Here is an 18,802-nt window from a genome sequence, read left to right on the forward strand (position 1 = left end):
GAGGTATTGTTTGATTCTACCTTTGATAAGGGTCATGTTTCTGGATTAGTTGGATAGTTTGTTTGTTCCAATTCATTTAAAAGGGACCCTGCAGCTATCTGAGGAGAGAGCGTGGTATTACATTATTATTGCTCTGCAAACTATGGGCAAGAATTTATTGTAAAAATTCAAAGATTTTCTGTAGGAGTCCTCTCTAAAATGAAGGCATTCAGTCTGCTGGAGTGTAGTTAATGTGCTAGCATTGAACTGGGCTCATTAGACTAATCTCTGACATGCAAAATTAAAATGCCTGATAAGATAATACTGGGTATCATCTATACCTGCAATAGTTCAATGTAAGGAATGAGGAAGGTGACTGAGGTCTATCAGCTTCCAATCTTGATTCTGCTTTGGTTACGTCATCCACTAAAACTCACCCTAGTCATGTGTTAATGCTTTTGAGGCTGCAGCAGCCCTATCTTCCTGTCACGGAACCAAGAACTCCCATTAACTTCAGTGAGAGTTACTCATATCCTGGGGCAAGATCCCTTGGAGGGGATCAGCCTTTCAAAAGGCTGACTGCTTCTTACAAAGTACTGATTGCCTTCAATTCTCTTGGACTTCATTGGAAGGAGAGGATGCAGCACATTGCAGGTTGGGCGCTAGGATTTTTACTTTTTACACAAATGGAAAACAACAGCATATAGTTATCCTACAGTCTTTCTCTCTTCCCCCTCAAGAAGTTTTAGGGTTTGTCCACAAAGGGAAATTGACCTGCATAACTGTTCTGGAATAACTATTCTGCAATAGCTGCCCATGTGTACACTATTCCAGAGTAAAAGTGCCTTTATTCCAGCATAATTACTCTGCTCACAAAGCAGAGTAATGATTCCAAAATGAAATCACTTTTATTGTGGGATAGAATGCCCACATGCGTGAGATATTCTAGAACAGCTATGCCGGTCAATTTCCCCTGCGACCTTAGGTCTTAGATCTTTAGGACTAAATCCAACAGTTTACTCCTGTGAGAAATCCCATTGTATTTAGCCCATGTTTGGGGCTTAATCTTGCTTCCATCAAAGTCAGTGGAAGCTTTGCTATTGTTTTTATTGGCAGCAGGCATATGCCTATGGTTGCTGTCATAGTCTGGTGCCTAACTAAAAAGAGAATGGCATTTATGACTTTGAAATCTCTATTTATGTGCCTGTGCATGCATTTACCCTATCTTGCACTTTACTCGTTTGTAGGACTCGTCCGCACATTGAAAGACTACTTCAACATGCTTCCACTGCCACTGACTAACTTTTCCAGGAAGAAAGTCCCAAGAGATTTCAGCTGTACTGTAATGCAGAGTATAATGACAATATAATAGTATCTAACCTCCTACAAAGTGCTCTGAAAATGGGGAGGTTGGCTGAGATTATTCACTGCTGTGAACAAATCCCCGCATTCCTCTGTGCAGATAAAAAAACTCCTGCCTAGCAGCTCCAAGTTGGTTGGAATATTCATGCCTCTAATTAGAGAAACCTTTATAACCCACTCCTTACGCCATTCCAGAGTTACTGTGAAGAGGATCATAAAGAGCCTGCAGAATGTACTCTCTGATTCACCTGTCTTATTATTTTTGCAATCAAGCATAGTAGGGATGCCCAATGTAAGTGTTTCGCATACAGGAGCTTATGGCGTGATATATTGTGCGTGGCTGTGGTGATATCTTCTTAGCATGACAGCAAACAGGAGCTAATAACATAAACAAAAACAATAATATTAATATTATTAGCAGATAAATCCTTTCTACTTTCCTGAAACACAGACATTACTCAGTAAAGCTTGGCTTTGATATTATCCATAGTTTTAATTAAAACATTTTTGCTTCTTAAGCGTCAGTTAATGCAGCAGCATCTCCTGGACCCACTGGGAATTTCCAGCAGAAATGTCCACGGAGGCGTATGGTAAATACGGTTATTTAGAACCAGTTGGTCAAATCCTTCAGCTCTTTTGAAATCAATGGGAGTTGTGCCTGAATAAGGGCACAGCAGCGTAAAAGCTGGCCCGTGAGAACTGATAGCATAACTGGGCCCCATGTTTGTTTGCCCACTCTTGAACTGAGATCTGTTTTTAACTGTAAGTAACCAAGAGGAGACTTCTGTGTATCATTTACCTCAGTGTGTCCTTCCTCTCATTCCTACAGTGTGCCTCTCTCTCTCCTTTCTCACTGGAGTCAGACATAATAAAAAGACATCACCGACAATTACGATTATTTCTCTCCATTCCAACACCTGCTGCTGCCTTCCAGCACCTGGGTAGCATTTTAATATTGGTATATACAGTTGGCAAATAATTATCACCAGTCATCATCATAACTCATGTTTTATTAGCATGTAAAGTGGTGTAGGGGACTGGGTTGAACATTCCTGTTGAAAGTCATAGAATGTGCCATACTAATAACTTCCAGGTACTATTCTTCCAACTCCAGGGCCTGATTTCCCCTTTGCTATACATGAGCAATTTCCACTGAAGCCACTGAGAGATGTGCTTGAGATTTCAAAGCAGCCTAGTGGATTTAGCCAGATATATTCCATTAAAATTAATTAAAAACAAGTGTCTAAATGCCTTGGACTGCTTTAATCTTAATCTATTTGTAACATGAAGGTAATTAACCGTTGACGCAACCTACCTAAGTCTATGGTGGATTCTCCATCTCTTGAAGACTTTATATCAAGAGTGGATCTCTTTCTAAAAGATTTGCTCTCACTCAGCCAGAAGTTGTAGACTTGATGCAAGAATTACTGCTTGAAATTCTATGGCCTGTGTGAAGCAGAAGCTCAGACTATTTGATCATAGTGATTCCTTCTCGTCTTTAAATCTACGAATATCCTGTATGAGGAAAAACTGGGCTGGAAATTTTCCATTTACATTTCCACGCTATATATTTGTTTTTGCTCATAATTGTTTTTTCTGGTGCTTCAAACCTTGTTCCAACAATCTATTATGAACTGTGTGTCACCAGGATTAACTAACTATTTATTTATTATTTATTATTATTTATTTGTTTATTTATTTATTTATTATGATCGCTCACAGGAGTGCCAGTCATGGACCATTGTGCTAGGTGCTCTGCAAATACAAAACAAAAAAGATGGTCCCTGGCCCCAAAAGTTCAAAATCTAATTAATTGTTCTATCATATATTTAATCTGTCTAATCAAAATAACTGACAATTGTCTAGGGATCTGATTAATAGTTTAGATGAAGATGAGTATGCATAGCTCCTTTTTATAGCTATGAAAGAAGCTGTCTCATTTCTTTCTTTAATTTTCCTTTGAATTTTTTGGTGTTTTTCTGCAGCATATTTTCCTATGTTCTTAACAATGATCAAAGATCTGGAATCACTACAAGCCTGTAGCTTTCTATTTATCCATAGGCCAACTGCCGGGCATGCAGACATATTGCATGCTCTTATACAATATCCTGCCAAAGAAATGTCTTTAACTACAAAAGGCCTCTTATGGGACACGAGAGAGATGAGCTGGTGGGGATAATGAAAGGAAAATATTCACAAGTGTTCATTTATTTCCTTTCCATGGATATTTATACAGTTTTATACTCATAGGAATGTTTGTGTGAAGAGGAAGCATTCTGAATACGTGTATGAATAGGTTTGGGCACAAGTATTTCTACTTGTAGCCGGCAAGCGGGCCTCATGTTGATAGAAGTTTTAGTCATGCATTGAACAAGCAGTGACCATGGACACAGGATGAATAGTCTATTACAACTGGTGGATTCTCAAAATAATAGCTACAGTGGATAATTCACGTGCTGCCCATAGGCTGAAATGTGCTGGCATAAGCCATTTGACATATAATTCCAAGAAATGAACAAACTCTGACAACTGAATTTGTGAACAGCACAATGGCCAAATTCATTGAATAAATTGTCTCCCAGCGCTAGAGGTAACTTTGGGTTGGATCCTGTGTGGTGCTGAGAACCATCAACTCCCCCCACCTTGGCTCCTGCAGAACTCTGTTAACGGCAATACAGTCACACTGGTTTGAATGAGATCAGACAAAACCCGTGTGTGTTGAATGAGTTTCCATACGTATTGACTTTGTCCAGGTCTTACCTTAAAGAGAAGGTTCAAAGGTTTGGTTACATCTAAAATGCCTGGTTCTGTCCTGCCTTTCATGTACACCAGGCCTAAAGCATCTGTGACCATGGAGACACAGCCCATTCTACTTGGGACAATCGTCGGCTGGCATAGAGGTGTTCCAGTGACTTCTACATCGTCCCCACCTTGTCTCTACAGGGCATACAGGAGGCCTCATTATTTTATGCTTCCACAGAGAGATTGCTGGAGCATAGGGATTATGGGTGGCATAGGGGTCATTGGTAGCTGGCACTATGTAGAGCAGCCTTGTGACTGATCTACTTTACACTAGGGACTGTACCAGCGGCCAGACATCCCCAGTTTGAGGGATGCCTGAAAGTGGTTTAAAACTACTTTGACCCCACCTATTCTTGAGTGTGCTGAGCTCAACTCAGACACTAGAAGGGATCTGGGTTGTTATTATTATGTACATCCATGCCATGTTTTAATTTGCCTCCCCAAACAACCAGAACCTAATCCAGCATTTCTTTTATTTAAAAACAGCCATGTACTCATTAGCTCCTACAAGAACAAACTAACAAACTAACAAGAACAAGAACAAACAAGAACAAGAACAAACTAACAAGAGGTGAAAGAAATTCTGGAGAGGGAACACATTTTAGCTTGATGGGCTTATTATAAAAAAGAGTGTGTGAAAAAGCATGATATCAATAAGGGGAAATGACTAAGTGTAGTCCATTCTAAATCTTAGTGTGCATCTAAAATTATTTCTGTTAGTTACCTGTCCAGATATGAGCAGTAATCATTGTTGGTCTTATAACCGTCTGATGAAAAGAATCAGAGCTACAGAAGGTGAGTGTTTCAAAGATTTGTAGAAAAGACAGATCAGTGCTCAGATCAATCTGACCTTGAAATCCAAGTGTTTTTGTTGCTTCTGAATCTTTGGCTGTTTTCAGAAACGGATTATTTCTGGCGAGAGAGACAGCCAGAAACACGGAGAGCTTGAGAGAATCTGGCTTGTGCTTCACAGGCGTAAATCATTTTCTCTTGATTCTCCTTTTGGATTTTTGCATAGACCAGAATTAAACTAATTAATTATGGCAATGGCATGACCATTAGGTGCCCAGCCATGCGTTAGTTGAGGGTCGGTGAGGGTTTTCCCTTTAAAGTTAAACACTGCTTGTGTTTGGCTCTGTGTGTGTGGTGGACATGGATGTTAAGCACCAGGGCTATTACAAGTGGGCTAAAAATAAGCACAAAGGTTTGCATCCAGGATGTGAGAACTATTTAGTTTTTCTCTCTTGTCCTTTCTTTGTTTCCTCTGTCGCCTTCCTTCATTCCCTGGTCTTTTTCACAAGAGCTGCTCTCTGTGCCTCAGTGCCCAATGCCCTGTCCCCCTCTCTGTCTCCTACTTTCAGGTTTTTTGTGTCTCTTTCACTGCTTCAACTTCTGGCTCGCCTCACTTTTCTCCTACCCTGTCCACCATGCCAGCTACCATTCTTGCTGCAGAGAACCCATTCTCACTGCTGCAAATGAAACCAGGATGGCCTATTTATTTCAGTGGGATTTTAGTGTAGCAAAAATACCATATTTTGTATCAGTACTAGGACCCTAAGTGCTCTCTGGGTGATGCTTGATCCAAGTCGGCTTAGAAGCAGCCCTTTATTCATACTCCGGGTGGATTATGTGCTGGGAGGCAATTTCCTTAGATAAAATGAGGTGAGTTAAGAACCAGGGCCTGCCCACAACATTTTGGCACCTGAGGCGGGGAGCTCAAATGACACCCCCATGTGCCCTCGCTTGGGCCAAAACTTTGAAACTCTGGGTCCTAGTGCCCTCTCTGCGTCTGGCACCTGAGGTGGCTGCCTCAGTTTGCCTCATGGTAAGGCCAGACCTGTTACGAACAGACTGTAGTCTTCATTTTGATTTTTCTCATGTCTGTGGCTTTGTGTCAGGCCCTTTGGGGTGAAAATTCAGAGTGTTTATAAATAGGTGGACAGTTTTACTCCCCAGATTCAAGCAAGCACATTTTTTGCCCATTCTGGTTAAGTTGCAAAATTTCAGGAGTGGAGGGATCAAATCTTGAGCATTCCTAAACAGCTAGGGTCTGCTGTGGCTCTCATTGACAAAATTTGCATTGACTTTGATAGGAGCAGGATCAAGCATCTTCAGTTCCCACTGGACCTAATCCTGCAAGGTACTGAACGCCCTCACTTTCTATGGGATTGTGGGTGCCCAGTGTCTCTCAGGAGATGCCCCTAATGTGGGGTTTATTCATGCCCCCATACCACTTTATATGAGGGGACATGGGAGTGCAAAAGTTCAAGATTTTCATGAAATCACACCAAAAATAAGCTCTCACTAAAGCAAACACATGGGTCTAGGGTTGTGCAAGGCATTATACTTGCTCAAATCCTGCTAAAGACCCTGGGATTTGCGTGGCTTACACCCTGAAAAACACCCCTTCAAATGACTCCCACTGAAGTCAATGGCAAAACTCCCAGAGACTTCAGTACTGCAGGTTTGTACCTTAAATAAGCTCATTTGGGAGGCATGTTAGTTTTGGCAATGTCGGGAGGGTGCAGGAGTGGGACTCGGGAGACCTGGGTTTTATCCCTGGCTCTGCCACAGACATGCTGGGTGACCTTGGGCAAGTCACTTCAGCTCTTTGCATCGAGTGGGACCCATCCGCTGGATCAGGTAGACCACCTCAGAGAAAGACAGTTTCAAATCAAGACTGTCAGGTCTGGCCAGCTAGTTTGTAAAAGTTGTGCCAATGGCATATGCTCATGGGTTTGCTCCGCCAACCGCGGCTAACGGGATAAGCTTTGGCTACATTTTGGGCTAACGTCCCAAGCTTTAATTTTGGCTATGTGTGGGACACTAGAGTCATATAGAATTGAAGACCAGAAGGGACCACAAGACCATCCGGTCTGACCTCCTGTGTATCACAGGCCACCAACAACACCCAGCACCCAGGAGAGACTGCTCCTGCCCCCAGCATCTTATAATCTATGAAATAGGTTTAATCTTCTCTAAATTTCATCTTTGTTTAGCACTGACTGGGCCTTACACAAAGGCCATGGAAGTCAGTGCAAAGAATCCCCTTCACTTCCCTGCGCTGTGGATCAAGCCTATGCTGAGCATACAAAGTTCCTGGTCTGTGCCCAGAACTGGGTCGATGTTAATGGGAGCAGATAGACTGTGGGATCAGACCCTGAAAATGTGCCCCCTTTTGGAATAAGTCACATGCTCAACTTTGAATTATTTTAGGGTTGCACTGGCAAAAAAAACCTAAAACTTGCGAAGCTGCCATTGGAACTCTGAGTGTTTTGTGTTCTTTTTTTGGCCATTTCACAAAATTTTCAAAATGCCTAAATCCTCCCATTTCACTTGCTCTGCAATGTGCTCCATACAGCTCTCTGCATGGGATACGAAGTATTTGCTCCATGCTGCACTGCATCCCAGTGAAGCAAAAATCATTCCTTGCTGACTGGTACCCTGCTGACATCCCATTTCTGTTAATTAGGACCCTGAGTATTTAGCACAAAATATAAATGTGGCAGGATTCCAAGCTGCGGAAAGAAGGGAAGGGGGGTGGGGGAAATGGTTGGACAGCTAAGGGGATATGTAAATGTATTTAAAATAGATGATTCTAGCTGCAGTGAACAGATGATTTTTTTTATTCTGACTGGATGGCTTTAATCAAAAATGATAGTTCATACATCTGCTCTTTGAAGATAAGCCTGCAGTTACACAAATCACTTAAAGAAGGAGGCTGGGGTGTGCTGGTGAGACCTTAAAAAGTGTAACCCATGACTAGGACGATTATAGTCTGGTTACTTCAGCAAGTTGCTAATTCTGAAATATTAGGCTGAGTTATATGTCCTGTGTGAGACATGAAAGTGAAGCCTGTAGATTGTGCTGGAGCAATTAAGATGTTTTACAAATCATTAGAGAACTTTCTTGATTTAATAGGGCCTTACCCCCTCCCCTTCCCAACTTTTCTCCAAATGTTTGACCTAGAAAGGCAGCTTTCCATCATCCTGGCATTTATTTTATAACAGAAGGTGGAGATTATAAATTAAAGCGAGCCGGCTTTAGGGGGATGCAGGGCTCCTCTGGAAGCTACAGACTCAAATTTAGGATGATACCAGAAAGTATTTACCTTTAGAAAGATTAAGTGACATAGGTTGATAGAACTCAGATGCAATCTCAGGAGAAACAGGTTCAGAACGTACAGAAGAAATCCATTCTTCCAAGCCAAAAGAGAAAGGAAACACACACTCATCTTGCTTCATTTCCATTTTGATTTGAATTCATTAGAAACAATATTTAAAAAAAAAGAGTGAATAAACTGCTTTATTTCATCAGGCTCATGTGCTCATTGTCCGTGTACAGTTGCACAGGGAGGAGCTAATTAGACAGAGACGTTGGTGGCTTTGAATGTGAAGCACTTGGACTGTACAGTCATCAACAACGTTGTGGATTTGGGGCCTGATCCAAAGCCCATTGAAGTCAGTGGAAAGTCTCCCATTAACTTCACTGGGCTTTGGATCAGGCCCTTGGTGAGAACGTGGTAATGGTGTGGCACGTAGCTGCTGAAGAGATCAAAAGCTGAGGATCAGAAGGAAAAAGATGGGTCCTTCCTCCGCTTATCCTTTGCCAGATGTGGTGTTTCTCTCCTTCCATGCTATTTTACATCCCCTATTCCCTAGCATAGCAAGGGCAGCACGAGAACTTTGTTGGCTAAGCTGCCTTTGACTCTGTACTGCCCTTTCTGGCCCTTGTGCTGGGGTCAGGGTACATTGGCCCCAGAGGATATGTTAACACCATTTCCAGCAGTATTCAATAATCTCCGTTTTCACATGGACTTTTGTCTGCAAGGACAGGGGGATGTGTTTGTGGAACAGCTCTTTCCCAGGACTCTTTATTTCTTGCAGACCTATTGGTGAGGCGAAACAATCTATTTTTCAACTGCCAAGTTTTAAAAAAAACACTGTATGTGGTGAGAGCTTCTGGAGATGTTGGGCATCTTTCCCGCTGAGTCAGAATGGTGGCTGAGCGGATGCCAATGGGTTCAGTTTGCCTGGGGTGGTAAGATTCCCTTTGGGTTTTGGATGCACATTAACCTGAAACCTGCCCCCCCCCCCCCCGACTCTCAAAGGAGGGACACTGTGAAACTTGATAAGCTACTCCTTCTATCAAAACAGGGCCTAAGACGCCTCATTACTTTTTCCTTCTTTTGGATCTCCAGCACGTGGTGGGTTGGGGCAGTTAACCACATCTGGCATCTTTGTGGGACCAGCTAAGCAGGCCTGTTTCTCTTCTACTTGTACCATCTCATCACTGGTATCTTCCAGAGAAAGGTCCACCTGCCTCCCTCATCCCCTGTTCAGCAGCATCTCGGTGGATCACAAACACCTTTCTGCTGCTGACCACCTATGCCTCAGTCTGCGACCTAAGGTGTCCAAAAAAGGGCACTGTGCAGCTAGGAATTCCCAGAGGTTCCCTGTTCTCATGAGCCTCCGAGCTGATAGTAACTGAAACTACTGATGGCCAGGGAGGAGAGGGTTCAGCTGAGGCTGGGGAAGGTGGAGAAAGAAAAGGAAAGAGTGGGAAAATGTATTAAAAACCTTCAGAAAATATTGTTAATATCTACTCAGTGGTTTAGGCTGGGTTATTTATTAATTATTATTAATAAATTAATATTCCCTGGACACAGCTCTGAATGTTGTGAGCTTTTCTGACTGTATTTCCCTTTGGTTCAACAATAGGTGTCTACAGCAATTAGCATTAGACTTGGGCTGAGATTTTTCATTTCCTTGCTACAAACTGCAAAGAGCATTGAGGAGCTCCATAGAACCACTATAAAATGGCTAAAGCTCTTTAACTATTATATGGTCCTAGAGAGGATATTTTTATAGCTATGGACCATTATAAATTCTCTAGCTGATGAGCCTTACATTGAATTTTTTGTCCAGACTCTAAACTGTAATTGCTTAATAATTAATTCTCCTGCTATGGTGAAATAAGTAACTGGAATGTGTCGATATTGTTTACAACCTGGGATTGTTCTTCCTCATTCAGGCCCGAGTCTGCAAGGCAACGAGCGCCTTCAACTCTATCTCAAGAGGCTCTCAGCACCTTACAGGATGGAGCCCCCTCTTCAAGTCAGTTCAGTTTGCAGAGATTTGGGAGCTGGATCTCTTGGTGTGATGCTGTTTGGTTCCTACTTTCATGGGTCTCATCTCCTGGGAGGCTTGGATCCAGGATTTCAGTTTGTCCTACTGTAACAATGGTTATTGTCACCTCTTTCTGCTTCCAGTTCTCCCCATACACTTTGTCTCTAGGCTTCCAAGTCTTCAACCTCTCAGCTGCTTGGCCTTTGCTCCACCCTCTTGGCTCTAACCCACCTCTCTTCTCTGTAGGTGGTCCTAAGATGTTTCACACTAGTGAGCACCATGATTTAGTTTAGTACATACACTTTTCAGGAAATAATGCCCTTCTTTAAACTCCCACTGACCTTTTAAGTCTTGGATAATTAAAACACAGGTGCATTTTAAAAGAATGGCTCCAGATGTCCAGCACATCCAGCTGAACATAGCACAATCCACATAACACACAAACCAGGGGTTATCTGATGAAATTAATAGGCAGCAGGTTTAAAACAAACATAAGGAAGTACTTCTTTTTACAGTAAAGTCAACGTGGGGAGCTTGTTTCCAGGGGAGGTTGTGAAGGCACAAAGTATAACTGAGTTCAGAAAATAAATAGATCAGTTGATGGAGGATAGGTCCATCAATGGCTATTAGCCAGGATGATCAGGGATGCAACCCCATGCTCCGAGGTGCCCCTAAACCTCTGACTGCTAGAACCTGGGACTGGATGACATGAGATGGATCATGTGATAATTACCCTGTTCTGTTCACTCCCTCAGAAACATCTGGCACTGGCCACTGTTGGAAGACAGGATAGTGGGCTAGATGGACCATTGGTCTGACACAATGTGGCCATTCTTATGTTCTACCAGTTAACCCACTTTACTGGTATCTCAGACAACTACGTGGGCTCAGGGAAAATACTGACAGTTTTTAATTCAAACTGATTCCATTCAGAAACATCAGAGAACCATCCTCCATCATCTAACAATTTGGTAGCTGCACAGGACTTTGTATGTGCCAATTATTCCACACACTGCCTGCAAAAATGTCATGTTTGTTGCCTGGAATAAAACTCCAGACCTTCTGCACCACACAAAAACACAAATCCCACCCTCTTGAGCTAAAGCAAGTTCTTACAAATGGGCTACTGGCCTGTTGGCTTTACTGTGATACAATAATAAATAAATAATTGTCCACTAACTGTAGCAGCATTAGGGCCTGTTGAGTCTGTGACTCAGCCACTCAAGAGCAGCACATCTGAGCAGGTCTGACATTCTGTACGCAAGAGGGATTGGTATACTTGTAAACGCAGATACAAATATATTGCACTCACTCCATTAGTCCTATAGTTTGGGCTACATTCCAGACCTAATTTATATGTATGTGTATGGGACGTGTTTCAGCAAATATTACTAAGTCTAAAGGGTTCCCCCATATAGTCTCTATCTCCTATTATATTCTCAGTGCTGTTATTTCTTTGTGAGGGCTGTACTTTCATCAGAACTTCTTTTTTTTTGTCTCACCTCTTATAAGTGATACTATCACTTCTTCGGAAGCAAGTGTCCACCTACTCCTGTGGTGTTCTCCAGATGCTTTCTGACTGTAGTGTAGGAGACTTACCTAGTCTTGGAAGTTTGCTTTCTGTATCCCAAGGCTTTTTAAAGGATTGCAAACCAGTTTGGGTCAAGTAAGAACATGTCTGAACTTACACCCAAGACAGCACACTCATTCTCTTCCCCAAAAAGTGATTATACAGTGTGACACCCACCCCCACCCCCACAACCCTCCAGCCCATTGACACTAGTGGGAGAGCTATACAATATTTAATGGGTCCAATCCTGTTCTCATGGAAATCAGTGGTGGTTTTGCTATTACTTTCAGGTAGGATTCTGGGTGCAGGATTGGGCTCATCATTGTTATTCATGAGTTGTATCTGCAAGTATTCAGTGTAATCTTGTTATAATGTAATTCAATAAGTTATATGTTTCTACTGCTCATCAGTCATAAAGCTGGTAATTAGTCCTACAACTCTACAGCTATGACAATACCTAATAGTATTATCACAGAGAATGTATTGAGAATGTGTTTTGTATTTTCATTCTTGCAACTGAAAGGGAACAAATCTGCACTGTTTTATTTTTAATTAAATGTATCTATTGAATCCCACTCTAATTTAGGTTTTAGAGGTTCCATCAATATCATGGCAAATAATAAATATGCAGATGCTTGGACTACATCAGTTTTCGTGCTGTGATAAAGAGGTCATTTAGTGGAAAGCTCGTGTTTATACATACTGTATTTCTTCACCAACACTAAATAGATCAGTCGTTTCATTCATTCTTCCGCAGAACAAAGTCGCTGATGGTACAGTGCCCAACTGCAGAGAAACCTCTTTATAAAAATGATGATCATTCCCCTCCCACCCTGACCAACCTGATTTCATGTCTTCAGGAGCCCTGTGTCAATTATAGACTAGGAAAGAAAGAAAAAGCTGCTGTCAAGGGATTTCCGAGGAGTGGAATTGCCATGCAGATCTAGTTACGCCATGTAAAATTAATCATTATATTTCTGCTGCTACCTTGTTTTTCTATTTGTGTCACACAGGGATTCTTAAATGACCTAATACTGAATCTGGTGACATGCAGGCTGGAGACCACAATGTTTGCTATGCCCTGACAGAGAATGGATTGATCTACAAGTTGCAGTTGTTCCTCATTTGCTTTGGAGTCTGTTCGCCTCCTGAGCCACCTCATTAATCATTCCTGGATTTCACCCTTCCAGAAATGAGGAACTTGTAAGTGGACTATTGTTTCTTTGCAGACTATATTTTTTTAAATAATTTAATGGGTGATAAGCACAAAATCAAAGGGACATTGTGCAATCTTTCAGTGTATTGTATTCATTGTATTGAGTTTCACCAGCTGGTATTTCTTGACTAGTATATTGTCAGGTGATCACTTCATTAACGGGGCCCAAATAACCATTTCTAATATTGTGCCAAGTCCTGCAGCTTTTGCTCATGCAAAATGGCCTCCATGGGAGTTTTGCATGAGCAAGGGCAGCAGAATTTAAACTTAATGCTTTGCACATCCTTTTAAAGTTGATTTATTTGAGAACAAAGGGTCTTCTAAGCACAAAGATAGAGGATTAGGAATTCCAGAGTTCTAACCTTGGCTTTGACAGAGACATTGTCACTGACCTTGGGCACTTTTACTCAGTTTACTCATCTGTAAAATGGCACTAATAATAACTCCTATCTCAAAAAGTGTCATCCGGTTTAACTTATCACTGTTTGTAAAGTGCTTTAAAGAAGAGTGTGATTATTTACACTCAGTTAGTAATGCAGTTAATATCACTTTAAAAGAAGAATGGAAATTTTTCCATGACAGTTTCCACGGTGTTGAAAAACCATCTTCCACTGAAAAAAATGTTTTGATGGAAGGTTTTTCACCAGCTCTAACAAACATTGATTTATACAGCTTCCCAACTTGTCCATAAGATAAAGGCACAGAGAAGATGAGACTGAATGTTTCAAATGGGAATACCTAAAGTTTGGGAACCAGATTTAGCACCTTAACTTTAGGCACCCTCGTTTGAAAATTCTGGCCTAAGGTCCAGAAACTCAAAGATATTTAGGTGCCTAACTCCTATTGAAATTAATGGAAGTTAGATGCCTAAATACCTTTGAGGATCTGTGCCCAAGAGACATGCCTGTGCCCAAGTTTACATAGTTAGCCATTGGCTGAGTCCTTAATAGAAGCCAGGTTTCCTGATTCCCAGACCTTTACCCACTGCAAGTTTCATTTTAGCCTGCTCGGTCTCTTTATCAAACTATTCCCGAAGAGCCGGGTAATGGCATGGAGAAAATTGCTGTGCTTTCTGTTCAGTAATGATCAGGGCTTCTAATATGAGATTCTTAAATATGGTATCTACCTGGATGGTTGCTGATGAGTTAAGTGTTTTCATTTGGGAGCCTTGATCTTAGTATTCGTAAATCGTGAGCCTGGTCTGTTCTATAGGAGTATAGCTTTCTATGTTTATAAGTATCCTTTTGAGGATGAAATTGCTGATGTCACAGTCTAGAATTTGGTAAATTAACTCTCTTTGAGCTAAGGTGGGAACTCAGTGAAGTATTGTTCTGATCCTGATCCTCCTGTGAGTGGGGAGGGACCTTCAACTCTTGTCTAAGTCAATGGGAATTGAGGGTGTTTGGGAGCTCTCAGGACATATGGAGTATCTTGGAGGATCAGACCATAAGAAGAAAGAGGGCACTTTTGGCTCTCTAAGGTATACAAAGGGTTTATGTCCACCCTTTTACCTTTCAGCAAAGAAACAGGTATTTCCTTCAAAGAGACAGATCAGCTAACACCCCAGGTAATTATCATTAGTCTGAGTTGGAATATGCCCTTTTATGTTTACACTTTACCACCAGCTGTGATATTGGGCAGACTCTGAACGCAGGTGGAATTAAATAACATGCATAGAAAATGAGGTAGTGAATGGGAGACATGAAAAAAATCTTTTCAATCTTGACCTTTTGACAACGCTGGCTACGATTCCACTAACCTAGTGATGCACATTTTGAAATTATTTCCAAACAGCCTGGTATACTGGATGGCTGGGGGATTAGTAATGGAAAAGGGAGCCTCACTGGTTCAAATATAGACCAGGTCAGTAGTGTCAGAACATCATAACCATGTGAAATGCATTTCTTGGTCTCTGTCCCATTCTTAAGAGCTGATCCAATGAAGTCAATGTCAGCCTTTCCACTGACTTCAGTAGACATCGGATCATGTTGTTAGGGCTCAAAATTCACTACACATCATGAAAAGGAGTACTTGTGGCACCTTAGAGACTAACCAATTTATTTGAGCATAAGCTTTCATGAGCTACAGCTCACTTCATTGGATGCTCCGATGAAGTGAGCTGTAGCTCACGAAAGCTTATGCTCAAATAAATTGGTTAGTCTCTAAGGTGCCACAAGTACTCCTTTTCTTTTTGCAAATACAGACTAACACGGCTGTTACTCTGAAACTACACATCATAAAATTCACTACAACCATTTGCCCCCCTGTGGGCAGTCTCAGCAGAGACTAGCTTCTCATGGAATCTGAACTATTCTCTCGTCCTTTGAGTCGGTTCCTCCAGGAAAGGACTGTGGGCCTAATCTGCATATCTTACACATGCAACACTGCCTCTAACTAAGTGGTATAGATGTTCTGTGTGGATAAAACAGGCAGAGAAAACACCGATGCAGTGTGAAGAGGATTGCACTGCCACTGTCCATGCCAGACCTCTCCCTTGGATAGACAGACAACATCATTCCCCATTTTCTTCTTTCCGACAGGGTGGCATTCATTTCAAAGAAACATTGCAAAGACACTTCATAATCCATGTGTGCAGTTGAATATCCATTGTGATGGACTTTTTTTTAAATGATCTTATTATGAGTTTTGGCAGATATGTCTATGTAATAATCAATTGTTGTCTCTCCTGACCACCCACCGCACACATATACACAATATTAGAACTGCCCAGAGAGAAAGTTAATGGCTCTCTATTAGACAGCAAAAAAAAAATGTATTAGTCAACTATCCACTGTATAATATTATCTCTCTGCAGGCATACTCCGCTATTGATTCACCTCAAGAGAAGTATTTCTGCTGCATCTACTGTAAAACAAGTAAATTTGCTCTGTAATTGCAAAGGTTGCAAATTAACACGAAGTGGCTGTGGCTGGGTTCTGGTCCTTCAGCAGCACCCTCTTGGGTTTTGATGGTGTTGTAGACTCACTCCGGGTCCAGTCGCTCATGTGGGGGTGCTTGTAGCACTCTGAAGGGGAAGAAGTCTCATCTGTCCAGCTGAGTTTCTCCGGATGCTCATCCTTTCTGGGGTTTTGACGGAACTAACATCTTATGATCAAGATAATAAATGAAGGAAAAGGAAATAATCAGCCAATCCCTACTGGGCCACTGACCTCTCTTCCTTCAGAGGGCCCTGCGGTGGGCCACAGTCTGGTTTAAAGTCCACTGGTTCACCAGCAGAAGGAACAGGATACAGCCCTCTTCACCTCAAGGTGACTTGTGCCTCTTTTAGGCAGGGGATTAGGCTCTGCCCTCTGCTAGCCTCTCCCAGGGAGCTGGGAAGCTCAGCATTCTGCTCACCTCCGAGAACAGCCTGCTACTGAACTGAGCTTTCCCGCTCTTGAACCCCATCTCCATTCTTATCATGACTTGCAGGTGTGATGAGGCGGGGCCACTCCAGCCCACAGCAACTCCTTAACCCATTCCTGATTGGTGCAAGGTTTATACATCATATCACAGGTAGAGATTAAAAACAGAATTCCATCAAACACATACGAGCATTTGGGTTCCTATGCCCAACCACTGTTACACAAGGGAAAGGCATAGAGATGACTTCCACTGCAGTTGTATTTTTGACAGTTGGCACGTCAGGTGGCATGGAAGTGCCATTTCATGAGCTTTTTTGCTGCAGTGAATATTTGTGTTTGAAAGGCTAAGGAACTGGCAATATTGAGAAACCAAATTTTCTGTTGCCTCAGAGGCTTCACTTTTCAGTACTTACAGTTCCTTTCTGATATACACAGCCTCAGTGAGTACCCATCTGCACTGCCCTAGAGATGACCTGGAGGGTGTTTTGTTTGCAGAAAGGAGATAATTCAGTCTCTATCATGTCTCTGAAAGACGAACATGAACAATTTTATAGAACTATTCAAGGTGCCATATGAGGCAATCTTCTGTCTCGTAAGGATTGAGACCACATGATTTATTTGACTAAGGACTCTGTCTAGACTGGAATTCTGTCCAAGAGATGGCTGCTTAGTTTCCTGTGGATACTTAGTAGCTCATCTCTAGTTTGTACAGAGGTTTGGAATATTTTAATTCTATTTTTATCTTGCACACTGGTATTGTTAAAGCACAAGGAGTGCTTCTGTTACTTCTGTTACTGCACATTCCAAGGGAGTGGGGATGGGAGAGCATGGCTTGTCTTCTATATCTCTTGGAAACTGTAGGAATTTAGAAAGAAATGGAACAGTTTCTTCCCTCTCTGAGGGATGGAAGGGTTTCCCTTGAAATGATCTAGTCTCTAACTCTTTCAGTGTATTTTGGAGTAGGTTGCTTTACTGATCTTCAAGTTTCCCCTTGGATTGGTTGTGTCTGTGACCTGTATATTGCTGCTGTAAGAATAATACACAGGTACCTCCTCAGATAAGTCAGACTTCATGACTAGGACTGGAATAATTAACCCATCTTCACAGATTTGATCTTTGCACATGCTAGTGTGGGCAGGCTGCTCTTTTTAGATCCCTCAGACTTGAAGTCATACGTTCTTTCTCTCGAGGGAGTTTGCTGAAGTCAATATGGCAGCCTGTGTCTTTTTAATAAGTGATTTTTGTCCCCTGGATTTTTCATATCAGCAATTCTATTTTGTCATACTCTGAAGAAACCTTTAGTATCCTTCATGTCCCACCAGGGGTCTGAAGACTTTGCAAGTGCCTGAAGCACTGGTAATGTAAGCTTAAAGCTCACAATTAGAACACTGCTAATTCCTTTCTACATCAGTGTCTGTGCTCAAGGTGGCTGGGAGCTATATATCAATTTAGCCTTTAGTATTCTGTATCAAGCAAAAGCAATAACCTGATCAAACTTCCTCTTCAACTCTATAATTCTGAACTAACTCAGACACAAAATCGTGCACTTTCTTAATTAATATAGCTTTATAAATCTAGGGAGATTTCTTTGGGCTTAGTGTAGGGATGAAACAGGGAAGTTAAAATCCAAGGCTCTGCTTCGGCATGCTAGGGAAATTAAAGTTTGTTTACATCCCGAGCCAAACATTGGCATTATCTTTTCATTTTGAACTCTTTTTCATTCTCCACAAAGTTTAAAATATCCAGGCAGATTAGACTGGAGAGGCAGCTAGCTAGGACATTCTAAGTCACCCTGTATTTCTCAAGCAGCCAATGAAAATGTTTCTTTATTGGAAGCACAAAGAGTCTCCAGAAATTCCCACTGATATGCACACAAGTATCAGGCTGGATGGAGATGCTTTGCAGGAATTGTGCAGCATCCTAAACTTGTTTTGGTAGCATTTTAACCAAATATCTAAACACACCATTTTCTGTAAATTGATCATACGGTGTAGTTAAATAAATATGCCTTACCAGTGTCTTGGTGGGAAGGATTGTGTGCTGAGGGTTCAGAGAGTCCAAGAATGAGAATAATTTCTTGGATTTCACTTCCTAATTTCTGAGATCCATGAGCCTGGGTTTAGGCATAGATTCAGTGCTGAATAAGAGCTAGGGTTTGCATTCAGATTTGAGCTTTTCTCATAAAATTTCATTCTCAGATGGATGAAATCTTGCAAAATCAGCCAATCTCTTGAGTCATAGCTGTAAAATTAGCTGCCATTTGAACAATTTTGGACACATATGAAAATAAATCTTCTCTCAGATTTATAATTTACCCAGAACCAAAACTCTATGGCTGGGTGCAATCCTAGGATTTGAGTTCAAAGCATGTCAGAATTTG

The 18,802-nt window shown here is 41.7% G+C and overlaps 1 long non-coding RNA gene across 1 annotated transcript in view; it reads left to right on the forward strand.

Annotated features, from left to right (window-relative positions):
- Window positions 1-18,802, forward strand: part of LOC141997279 (uncharacterized) — a 181,211-nt gene that overhangs the window by 148,032 nt on the left and 14,377 nt on the right. Inside the window, exon 4 of the long non-coding RNA XR_012641703.1 lies at window positions 12,855-13,044. This is a non-coding gene — a long non-coding RNA (uncharacterized LOC141997279). The remainder of the gene's footprint in view (window positions 1-12,854; window positions 13,045-18,802) is intronic.

Source organism: Natator depressus, chromosome 13 (assembly GCF_965152275.1).
Source record: "Natator depressus isolate rNatDep1 chromosome 13, rNatDep2.hap1, whole genome shotgun sequence".
NCBI classification, from domain to species: domain Eukaryota; kingdom Metazoa; phylum Chordata; order Testudines; family Cheloniidae; genus Natator; species Natator depressus.